Source organism: Natator depressus, chromosome 23 (genome assembly GCF_965152275.1).
Source record: "Natator depressus isolate rNatDep1 chromosome 23, rNatDep2.hap1, whole genome shotgun sequence".
NCBI classification, from domain to species: domain Eukaryota; kingdom Metazoa; phylum Chordata; order Testudines; family Cheloniidae; genus Natator; species Natator depressus.
In genome coordinates, this window is record NC_134256.1 from 9,108,187 (window position 1) to 9,120,398 (window position 12,212).

A 12,212-nucleotide genomic window follows, 5' to 3' on the forward strand; every position below is an offset into this window, starting at 1 on the left:
GGGCAGGCTCAGTCAGTCTGCCCTGGCAGTGGAGTTGGGGGGCACGAGGACCATGGAGCTGCTTGGAAGAGGCAGAGGCAGGGGCAGGGGCAGGGACGCTCTGCTCCAGGGCCCCGGGCAGGTGCGCGGGGGGCCGGGGGCAGCAAGAGAGGGCTGGGGGACACTTGGGGGGGACACCCGGCCCCAAATATTGGTGGAGCTGGGCCCCTGGGCTCTGAATATTGCTGGTGTTAAGGCACCACGTGGAGATATAACTCACCGCCCCTGCTTGTGACGGTCACAGGCTGGGAGGCTGGGGAGATGGGGCAGGCACCCAAGGAGGCAGGGATCCAAGGGGACAGGGGATGTGACAGGCCTCTCACTGCAGAGACCCCTCCCTCCACGCCCCCCTGCAGTGACCCAGTGTGTGTGCGCAACTGAGCCCACAGAGAAGTGACCCTTGTGCCCTGCGCTGTGGCTTTATTTATATCATTGGATTGTGAAATACGTGTTCCTGGAACATGCTGAGCAAACAAACCCCTCTTGGAACAGCTGGTTCTGGGACACATGGGGTGCAGGGACTGTTCCCAGAGCTGGTTCACCGGGAGTCAGCAGAACTGATTCACGGAGGCCTGGTGGACACGGGATGGGCGCACGGGTTGGACTGAGTGTGCGAGGATCATTCCATGCAGTTAAAGCGATGCTGAGGGCTGTGTGGGTGCCCTTATTCCAGTTGAAGGAGGCTGAGGCTTGGTCTGGTCGACACTTATAGCTTAGGTCGACCCAGCTTGCAGGGTGGATTAACTATGGTGACGGCAAAGCCCCTTCCAGTGCTGCAGCGTCTGCATCACGACACCACAGCGGCGAAGCCACAGCGCTGGGCTGTGGCCCTGCTGCGGTTGTGGTGTAGACACAGCCCTTGTCTGCCCAGGGAAGGGGCATCACTGCACTGGCCTCACCCATAGAGCGGGTCCATTCACATCTGAGCTTATGCCCAAGCCACGTTCCCATGTTGTCATCTCGGCAAATCCCGAGAGGACGCGGCCTCCTTGCAGATCGAGCGTCACGTGGCTCAGTCTCTGGCTAGCTCCTGAAGGTGCTCGGGGTGGATGTTTGGTCTATGCCCCTCCTTGGTGATCTCAGCGGAACAGGGAAGCATTTGATGCCTACGTGATCACTGTCTGCCTAGCATATTTCATTGGTAAACATGTTTCGTAATTCATTGGTCTCCTGTCCCAAGAGAGCAGCCGAAACTGAACCGAGAGCTGATGGAGGTGGGTGCTGGGTTTGGCTACCAAGGTCCTCTCTGCTGATATGGTCTAGCCCCTGCACAGGAAGCAGCTGACAAAGGTGACAAGAACTGAGAACGTTCCCATGGGGACAAGGCCTAATATGAGCTTTACCCCCAATCTGAATGGAGATGGTGTCTGAATGTGTAGCCGAGGCGTGCGGCTGCCAGGACATGCGGCTGTTCAGAGGTGTTCGCTCTGACACCCCACCAAGCCTGTTCCAAAGCCTGGTACAGACAGCGCCCTGACAACTCAGCCTGCACCGTGTGTGCTTCCCCTGGGCCTGGCCACACCCAGCTCACACGCGTTTAAAGGGCTCTGCTCAACCTGCACGAGGGTTTACAGCCGGGCTAGTTAACGTCTCAGCTGGCGAGCCTCCAACTGCAGCTACTGGCCTGGTGTGGACAGGGCCAAAGAGGAGCCCCCAGCGGTGACTCTCCCCCTAGCAGCAGGGAGATACGGCTTGGGCTCGTCCTGAGGTGGGTGTTTCACACATTTATTCCCCCTCTGGGAGCAGGGTGAGCGGGGGAAGGGGAGACCGGTGCAGAGGACACAGAGCTACCCAAGGAGTCCAGGGATGGGAGCAGGCTGGGGGATGGGCAGCACAATGGCAGGGAGCCAGGAGGCTGGTAAATGCTCAGGTGCCTGGGGCTGGGGGGAGCCATGTGAACCCCTCACCCTCATCCCCTGAGTCTGCACAAACTGTCACAGCACAGGGACAGGCCATGGGCGGCTGTATGGAAGTCAGGGCTCAGTGCGAGGCAGGGTCACTGGCACAGCGCTGGGTGCAGGAGGGCTGGACTGGGGCCCCACGAGAATGTGCCCTGCCTTTGGATAGAGCCTTGGGGTGCCCCCTGGAGACAGTGAACAGTGCACCCCTCTCCTTTCCAGTGCCGAGATCCCATCTGCAAAAGTCTCCAGCAGAGCTGAAGGGTCAGGGCCCGAGGGTGAGGATGGTTACAGCTGGGGGAGGGGGCTCCTCTGTGGGGGGACTGAACATCTGGGGCTGGTTAGTATACGGAGGGGGAAAGTCTGGGGGATGGGACAGAGGGACCCACAGCGTTGGATGGGACAGAGATGGGAGATGGGGTGTTTCCCATGAGGCAGAGAAGGGGAAATCCACACTGACCTTTGGTCCCTGCAAACCAGCTGGCTCCTCCATATAACCCAAGAGTTGGGGTGGGAGAGGGAGCCCAACTGAGTCCTGAATCTGGCTATCCCAAGCCCCACCCTGGGGGAGCTGCTCCACTCTCTCTCTTCCCTCCCTGTGACATCAGCCAGGCTGGTCTGGCTGGCTCAGCCCCTCAGTGAGCATCTTCCTCCTGGTCTGTGCCAGGCTTGGTGACCCTGGCCAGTGCCACACTGCTCAGAGCTCACAGTGTGTGTGTGAGCTAGGCCACCAAGGGCTGCAGGCTGCTTGCAAAGCTGCTGCCTCGTAGGGCTCCCCAGGCTCTGCTACCCCATCAACACAGGCTCCAGCTTCCCCCCGCCCCTCCACTCCAGTTACGCCACCCCACTGGCTGAGTGTTTGGAGCTGGGAGCCAGCCCCATTCTGGGCAACCCCCACTCCTGGCAGTGATGGCGGGTGGGCTCCCTCCACCAAGGGAGATGGTAACTGGAGTGGGGTGGCCTAGGACAGAGCTGGAGCCTGTGGAGACGGGGAACGGAGAGGAGCCAGCATGGGGAGCAGGAGCCCTTGTGTGGTTTTGCAGTGCCACCCACTGGCCGAGTTGCTCCTGTGCTGCATGCAGGGGAGGGGCTCGGCCCCACATTGCCCAGCTCTGCTTACTGCCCCCCATTGGGGGCGTGCATCCCTCCATTCTCCGAGCTGTGGGGATGGCCAGAATGTGATTGGCTGTTTGGGAGCTGGGGGGATGGGATTGGCTGTTTGGGGTCTGTCAGGCCTGGAATGGACAGTATCAGTTTGGGGTCACACAGGTGACGGAGGATCCCAGGCGGGAGGAGGCTGAGGAAGGGCCGTGCAGAGACACAAGAAGGGGGGCTTCCTTCAGGGGACTGGATAATTTTGGATGTCTTTCTATGACATGCTCCAGTCCAGCCACAAGCTAAGGGTTAGATGCAGGGCTTGCCGGGGGAGGGTCTCCGGCCTGTGCTATGTAGAAGGTCAGACTGGATGGTCACAAGAGTCCCTGCTGGCCTTGAAATCTAGAAATGTGACTCTTGCAAAATGGCTCAGGAAAAGAAGAGAGAGAGGGGGGTAGAATGGGACAGAGAGGGGGGTAGGACGGGACGAAGATAGCGAGGGCTGCAAAGGAGCACAGGAGGGAAGGGAAGACAGGGGAGGATCTCATGTGCATGCAGCTGGGGTCTTTATGATCCAGCTTTGAGGATGGTTTTCCTCACTGGTGTGCTGGCCTGGACATCCCAGTGAGTGAGTCCCACCTCTGAAGTCAGAGTCTCTGGAGTGAAGCAGTAGCTGTCAACCTCTCCCCAGGGAATCCCAGGGGTCTGCTCGGCCAGTTTGGTCCCCCAAATCTCCCTTTTTAAAGCTCCAAACAGGCAGAGGTAGCGGGCAAAATAGCCCTGTCAAAATTCAGGGCAACTGCACCTGTATTCCCCTCTCTGTTGTCCAGCAAGGGCACCCAGTCTAGGTTCCCAGCTCCCCAGCTGTCATCTCTCTTGGGTAGAGACCCTTGTCTCCCTCCCTCCTGACTGGGGTGTTTCCAGGCTGCTTTTGCTGCTTTTTGCCTTGTCTTCAGTGACTAACAGCAGTGTCATTGCACACTGATAAGTTAGCACCCAGCTCTTTCTAAGCAAGCACATTAACTCACAGGGTAAAAGCATTACAGAGAAAGCATGTTAAAACAGTAACAGAACCTACATGCATGCTAGTAATCTTACCTGAGATCACCCCAACTGCAGCGTGGGCTCTGGCATGTGATTAGTCCTTCAAACACCACCAAGGAATCGCTTCTGTGGTCACAAGTTCCTAACAGCCTCAGCTCAGAACTAGCACACTCATGAAAAGTTTAGACCACCCTTTCTACAGTTCAGTTGGATAGTTGGATCTGGGGTTTCCAGGTGCAGCTAATCAGCAGATAGTGGGCTTTTCTCCTCAGGGCATAGCTTCAAAAGGCCTCCCATGTGCCTGCTAGGAAACACACTTCACACGTATTGTCCCAGCCAGTTCTTTGAAGTGCTTAACATTTCCCAAGGTTTACATTAGTCACATCTCCTAGAAAAGTTACATATAATTCTACAACACATGAAACAATTGCATTTGGAATACAATGGACCACAAAGGTATTAAAATTAATTCAATAAGGTTTAACTTACTTCAGTAAGGTTTATCCAGGATATTGTCCTTTGTTACAAGCCCATTCAGTCATTATTTCATTCACCAATTAGGCCTAATTTCTGACACACGAACTTTGGTCCATTGATTTCCAGTCCCTACCCTTCCCTTATTTATCAGTCACAACGCTAACACAGACGTTTGGTGGCATCAATAGCTATTTCTGTTTGGACTAATCCAATCTTTGTCTCCTTTTCCTACCCCTTCTACCAACTTTCATTGTTATCAGTTATCAGTGAAGACTGATGCAAAGAATTCATTTAGCCTCTCCACAATGGCCTTGTGTTCCTTGAGTGCTCCTTTAGCACCTCAATCATTCAGTGTTCCCACTGCTTATTTGGCAGACTTCTGCTTATGATGTATTTAATTTTGTCATTGTTGTTACCTGTACCATCACCAGCTCCTCCTCAGCACTGCAGATAATTCTATCTGGATGTCTTGTACATCCAAAACCTTCACATTTGGCCCATAATTCACCATGCGATTCTCTTGGTTGTCACAAACCCAGCTATCTGTATTTCTAATAATCAAATCCCCATTACTTTTGCCTGTCTCTTCCTAATAACTAGCGTCCCTTTCCTCGTAGGGGAATCTTTAGTCTGGGAGAACATCCTGAGATCTGGAAGGAGGGTCTCAAGTAAGGGATCCTTTCCCTCAGCTCCAGCTTGATGATCTCCTTCCCTGAGACTTTCATCCTCCTCAACAGCAAATAGGGTTTCAGACTGAGAGAGGACCACATTATTGTGTGCCAGAAAGTCTCCTCCATGTACCTCTTTCTCTCTTTCCCTTAGCTCCCCCAGTTCAGCCACTCTTGCCTCAAGAGCTGACACTTGGTTTTTTGAGGGCCATGAGTTGCTTGCACTGAGTGCACGCGTATGCCATCTGCCCACTAGGCAGGTCATTGTACATGCTGCATTCAGTGCAAAAAACTGCATAGTCCCCTCTCTACTGCTGGATTTCTGCCTGCATTATTCTGATTCCTGCAGGATATTTTGTTTGTTAGTTCTTTGGGGGGGGGGTTGGGGGGGGCTATTGGTCTATGTTTACAGTAACTTTGTTAGATGTGTCTGACTGTCACATGCCCTTGCAAAACTGCCATTTGCTGCCCCCAAAAGAGTCCACACTAGAACTTCAATCCAGGAAGCACACAACAAGCAAACTACCAGACAACAACTCATCCCAAGCATCACGTAGTCTCTGGGTTCACTCCCTCTGGGATACCGGGCACTGGTCACTGTTGGAAGACAGGATACTGGGCTAGATGGACCTTTGGTCTGACCCAGTATGTCTGTTCTTATGTTCTTATGGACTTGGTACATCTGGACTGTCTAGGAGAGGGCTGGACAATGCAAACCCACGTTGTGGGGGTAAATACATGACTGGGAGTGCGTTGGGTTCACCCTGCAGTAGTCACTGAGGCTGGTGAGAGCCAGATTGTAAGCCGTGTGTGGCTAGCATCTGGCAGTTACATACAGATACTTAGGGGCACCTGCATGTTGGTGGCTGTTTGTGAGTGATCCAGGTTGCGAGCTACAGCAGCAAAGCATTACAGGAACCCCAGGTTACAGGTCAGGTGATGAGAGAGCCTCTCACTGGTCTGGATAACACCTGGATCAACATAGAGAGACAAGAGTCTCAGTCTAATTATGGTGATGGCTGAGGAGCCAGGATCCTTCATGACGCCATAGTGGGGAATACAGGTGCAGTTGTCCTGGGCTGTGGTGTTCCATTATTACAACAGGTCTGGGGTTAGATGAAGGGTTATGTCTCGGGTTAAAGGCAGCACTTGGCTTATGACTGCTTCCATTGTACTTAATGGCATGTTGGACACTGTGATGGGGTGGACTAGGTCCAGGGCCCCACTGCTGGAGGCCTCACGGCTTTGCAGCTCTGCACTCCAGAATAGAGTTGCAGAGAACTACAGTGGCTGCAGAGGAGCAACAAGCTGAGGGGCTGCTGGAGTGACCAATCAGGTGCCAGAAAAGCCATCTAAAAGGCAAGCAGCAGAGCAGAGAGTCTGGTTCCTGCCTGGGGGAGGGATAGCTCAGTGGTTTGAGCATTGGCCTGCTAAACCCAGGGTTGTGAGTTCAATCCTTGAGGGAGCCATTTAGGGATTGGGGCAAAAATTGGGGATTGGTCCTGCTCTAAGCAGGGAGTTGGACTAGATGACCTCCTGAGGTCCCTTCCAACCCTGATATTCTATGAAGCTTGAAGAGGGAGGACCAAGTGCCTGGCAGGACTGTGGACAGGTCAGTGCGGGCAGGCTGAGCCTGGGGGACTGAGCCCAGAACCTGGCCCTGCTGGTTTGGTTGCAGACTGAGCTCAGGGAGGACTGCTGAAAGGACACCAGCTGTGGGTACTGAGATGGGTTGTTTAAGAAGGCAGGGCCTCTGAGAAGAAGCCCTAGTGCTATAGCCCCTACCAGGGTTGGGAAATGAATCTGAGACAGTATACCCCAGAAGCAGGGGTCAGTGAATGTGGCTTGGGGTGATTTGCTGAAGACCTGTGATTGCAGGCACTATCAGCCAGGGAAGGGGGCACTTGTGAGAGGTGGGTGCTGACCCTCTTACAGACACCAACTTAAGCATGCAGGGAGCTAGGGCCAGTGTTATGTATTTCATAATGAAGTATTCTAGGTATTCATATGACACACCCACAAGTAGATCGCTGCAGAGCACATTGAGAACAGAAATTGGAACAAAAAAAAGCCCAGATCTGTTGGACCCTGAGACATCCACTTGGGCAAACAGTGCTGTTTTCATGGCTGTTACTTGGCAAGTGCTATAGAGCAGGTTAAACACAAACACTTCACCACAAAAGGACCAAGTTCTATTAGATTTTACAGACAGTTTGGACCCTAAAACACACATTCATTGGAATAGCACCAAATTCATGCTTTTAACTGTCATGTTAAAGTCAGAACAGAATCCCCCAAAGGCCTAGCTCTACTGGATTCCACAGCCTGTTGGATGCTAACACCACCATTCATAGAAATCATGGAAATGTGGAACTGGAAGGGACCTTAATAGGTCAACTAATCCAGTCCTCTGCACCGAGGAAGGACTAAATATTATCTAGACTAGTGGTCACCAACCGATCGATCATGATCAACTGGTTGATCCTAGAGGATCTCCCAGTTGATTGTGATCTCTGGCGGCACAGCGGGGCTGGTGACCACTGGGGTAGAGGTTTAGTGAGAAACATAAAGGAGAGAGAAAACAGAATCAAGAAGGAAAAATGAAAATTAAACCCTTTAAAACTATAAAGAGACTGAAAGTATTTGTCTCTTTGCTCTTCAGTGACCAGGGCTCTGGTCTTGAAGTTAGGACATCTGGGGTTTATTTCTGACTTAGTCAGTGACTTCCTTTGTAATGCTAGGTAAGTCACAGCCTCTCTCTGTGCCTCAGTTTCTCTTCCCACCCTTTGCTTCATCGATTTTTGAGCTCTCTGAAGCATCAACTGTCTTTTGCAATGTGTTTGTGCAGCATTTTGCACATATCCTTGATCTCATTTGGGGTCTGTGCAATACCTGAAACAATAGGATCCGGATCTTAGTTGGGATCAGAATTTGGGTGGACTCCTATCACAATTGTTGTGGTCACTCCAAATGGACTTTGGAGTAACTGAGGTTGAGATCTGATTCCTTGTTCCAAGATGCAGCTAAATCCCACGGCATTTCTGGTGTAAATCATTTGCAATATAAAAAACAAACAAACTAAAAAACACCCTATCAGAGCCAGTTTCTAAAAAGGACTAGGATGAATTTGGGGATTAGACCAATTCCGAAATCAGAATGAAGAACTTCCTGTAAGTGCCTGTGTCGCTGACTGTAGATTTACCTACTCTTCCCCTCCTGAGCTGGTGTAAATTGGCATAACTCCATGGGTTTCACTTTATCTGTGGCTGTTTTACACCATCTGGGGATCTGGCCTATTGATTCCAATAAGGCAACACTGCTTTATGCCACTTGTGGTTGTAATTTGTCTGTCTTTGATTTCTCTGTGTTTCACTTTCAGACTCAGGCTCTCCGACCTGCTCCTTCTCCTTTATTTACAAGGGGAAATCATACTCTTCATGCACTAGAGAGGGAAGCCAAGACAAGTGGCTCTGGTGCATGACCACCAACAACTATGACAATGACGGCCAGTGGAACATCTGCTCACCCAAGGGTGAGTGATTGCAGAGTCCACCTCCCACTCCATTCACCTGGATCACACAGCAGTCATTCTGCTGGGCAGTAATGCCTAGAAAGCAGCCCCACTTGGTTCAAGGAAACAGTCCCAGGGCCAAATCCTTTGGCCAAACTTTTCTGGGACTCGAGTTAATTGTTTCCCTCTTTCTCACTCCTGCTCTCTTTCCACTTGCAAGAATAATTTTTACTTCTTCATGTGCAAAAATACACCCCCACTCAGCACAAGTAAACAGTGATGTTCCCACAGTGTTATACACTAATGCCCTTAACTGTACATGTGCATGTATGCACAGACATGAGCGGAATGAGAAAGAACCCGTGATGGTGTCATGCATTAATACTAGCAGACTAAGGCAGAACCAGCTGCAATGGCTGGAAGCTGAAGCTAGACAAATGTAGACTGGAACTTAAATGTAGACTTGTAACAGTGGAGATAATTAATTCCTGGAACAACTTTTCACATGATGGAGAATCCAGCACATATCTAAGTGTCTCTATATGGCGACTGGACGGCTTTCTAAAAGATCTGTTCTAGCTCTGTTACAACTTATTGGCTGGATGCAGGAATTCCTGAGTGTAAATCTGTTAAGCAGGAGGTTAGGCTAGCTAATCAGGCTGGTCTTTAGGCACCTTAAAATTTATGAACCTACAAAGATTTTTTTTTATGCACCTGAGTTTGATTTGGCCACATTATTCCAAAAAGAAAAAGGAGGAGTTAATGTTTTCCTTCGTAAATTTATGCTGACAAAAGCTTCAACCCCTAGCATTGTGTGTCATGTACATGCTGCACAGTGGGTAGGAGGTACTTTAGGAAAGTTTCAGAGTCTGTAATAACCAGGGGTAGGTGACTTTCCATGGGACATAAACTTCACAGTCACGGAGGCATTTTTGAATCTCCCACCCTAGGCGGGTACAATCCTTCCTATCATGAACTGTGAAATTGTTGTGCTATTAGACCATCTGGAGCAGACTTAATGGGGAGCAAATAGAAAGAACACGTTTTAGAGGTGGGACTGGATGGGGTGCATGTGGGAAGGGCTGTAGGGTGGGGGAATCATGTGGGGGAGAGTAAACAGGCTTGTGAATAGAAAATAGAAAGCAAACCCTGTGAAAATACAGAAAATGTAAAAAGAGACAAAAAAAAGAGAGGAGTGGGGAAAAGACAAGAGAGAACCTTAGCTGGCTGCTGATAAACCTGTTCTAGCAGCAGGGAGGGCCAGGGCAGGAGGAAGAGTCACATCTTCAGAGGATGGAGAATGTCAGGATCCTCTGAGTTTGTTACTTTTAAATTTTGCCAATCTCTGTCCCTTCTCTGCAGCAGTTACTAACCCCAGACCTGTTGTAATAATGGGACATCACAGTCCAGGACAGCTGCGCACACAGCCCCCAGCTACTCCACTCTCTTCCCTCCCTGTGACATCAGCCAGGCTGGTCTGTGCTTTTACCTTAAGAATAAAGGTAAAAGGGAGGGGCTCTAGCCTGGGGTCTACAGGAGCTGGGACTAGAGGAGCCCAGCGGTCCCTTCCGGCCTAACGTCTGTGACTGTGGGGAGCGGAAGGTCCCTCCCATGACCCCGGTGGGGAAGGACAGGCTCTAAAGCCTCAGCGAGGCCAGAGCTAGTCTGGGCTGGGGCATCCCATGGCTGGGGAGTCACAAAGTGGCTGGCCTGTGACTCGTCTGCCTGCCCATTGTGACACGCCCCTGCTGGCTGGCACAGCCTCATCCCCTCACTGCCAGGCTTGGCTCTGGCAGAGCGAGAGCTGGCACATGCCGCTGGGGAACGCTGAGCCAGCAGTTCCAGCTCCGCCACCGGCAGCAGAAAGTGGGTGGCCCATTTACACGCAGGCTTCTGCCCACTCCTGACTCCAGGTAGGAGAATCTTCTAGTGCCCACCTCTGCTTTTCCATTGCATCGCCAACCACCCCGAGGCTTCCCCGAGCTCCTGGCTGGGCGGCGCACGTCTGCCAAGTGCCCCGGTGCCGGCCGTCTAGTCTGGTGCCAGTGAGGAAGCGGGCAGCGGCATGCGCACAGGAGGGAGTCTGGGGCGGCTCGACAGAAGGGGTCGCACCAGTCGAGCCCGGAGGGGACGGAGACAAGGAGGAGGGTTTGGCAGGGCTGGTGGGAAGGCACGGGAAGGCGGCACAGGTGGTTAGATGAGGCATTGGGCTGGGACCCAGGAGAGCTGTGTTCAGTTCCCCGCTCCTCTGTAAGTCTTCTGTGTGAGATCAGGTGAGTCCCCGCCGCCCCGGGCCTCAGCTAACGAGGGAGAGCAGGTCCCTGCTCTGCGGGGTGGGGAGGGGGGGTTGAGAGCCTAAATACCACAACACTTGTGTGCTCAGCCACTGGCATGATGGGGCCAGGTAAGAGCCCAGACCAGGAGGTAGCTGGTGGCCCTGCTCCTCGTCCTACTCCAGCCCTGCTCTCGCTCCAGCCTCACTCCACCCACGCCCTGGCCTCCTGAGTCCAGCTCCAACCACGAGGCCTGACCACCTCCAGCACCTTTCCTGAAACCATCACTTCCAGAGGGAATGGCACTGAGGTTGCCGGGGGAACAGGCATTCTCCGGCTGCCCGGAGCCATTGTTCCATTCACCAGGACAGTCCGATGCAGGACAGTCCCCCTGAGCTCTGGAGAGGACTAGAGGTGCCTTAGGACGCCTGCCGTGCAGCTGCTGGAGAGTCAGCAGGAGACATTGGGTGAAGAATGGAGACGCCCAGGGCAGAGGCCATTCAGGAGACCCAGTGTGGGGGGAATCAGGCCTGGGATTCTCTGCAGCGGCTGCTGCCACACAGGCCTTGGAGAGAGGAGCTGCGAAACCCCCACAAAGCCCCGTCCTGGCACAGAGCTCTGTAGCACTGGGACCCCGTATGCGTGAGCCGCAATGCAGCAGGGCCTTGGGCCAGCCCCACCCTCTCCCATTGCCCCGCTCGGGGAGGCCAGGGCACAGTTCACAATTTAGCACTGACCAACTGCAAGGATCCTGGTGGGCCCTGGTATGGTTGGAGCAGCATTTTCAATGTTCGGGAAAAGTGAGATCTGTGCAATAGGCAACGTAGCTCCATCTGGGCACCAGCCAGCTCCTGTGCCCCAGAGAGCTCCCACAGCTCCCACTGAACCAGGGACGAAGGGGGCAGGAGGTTGAAAGAGAAGGTGCCATCCTGGGACCCAGGAGACCCATGTTCATTTCCCAGCTCTGCCACAGATGCTCTTTTTGTCTTCGAGCAAGTCCCTTCTTCCCTCTGTGCTGTAGTTCCCTGTCTGTACAGTGAGGGTAGCTGCCAGACCCTGTCCTGAAGGGGGCAGTTAGAATAAATGCAATCGAGGTTGGGCAGTGCTCGAATGCCAGGGGGATGAGGGCCAGGATGGTGCCTAAGACAGACCGAAAGCAAGGGGGAGCTACAGAGCTGGTGGTGAGAGGGGTTTGGCCTTTGACAAT

The 12,212-nt window shown here is 52.8% G+C and overlaps 1 long non-coding RNA gene across 1 annotated transcript in view; it reads left to right on the forward strand.

The window, feature by feature from the left end:
• The window catches only part of LOC141976577 (uncharacterized), an 84,970-nt gene that overhangs the window by 68,495 nt on the left and 4,263 nt on the right, over positions 1–12,212 (forward strand). Inside the window, exon 2 of the long non-coding RNA XR_012636134.1 lies at positions 8,601–8,753. This is a non-coding gene — a long non-coding RNA (uncharacterized LOC141976577). The remainder of the gene's footprint in view (positions 1–8,600; positions 8,754–12,212) is intronic.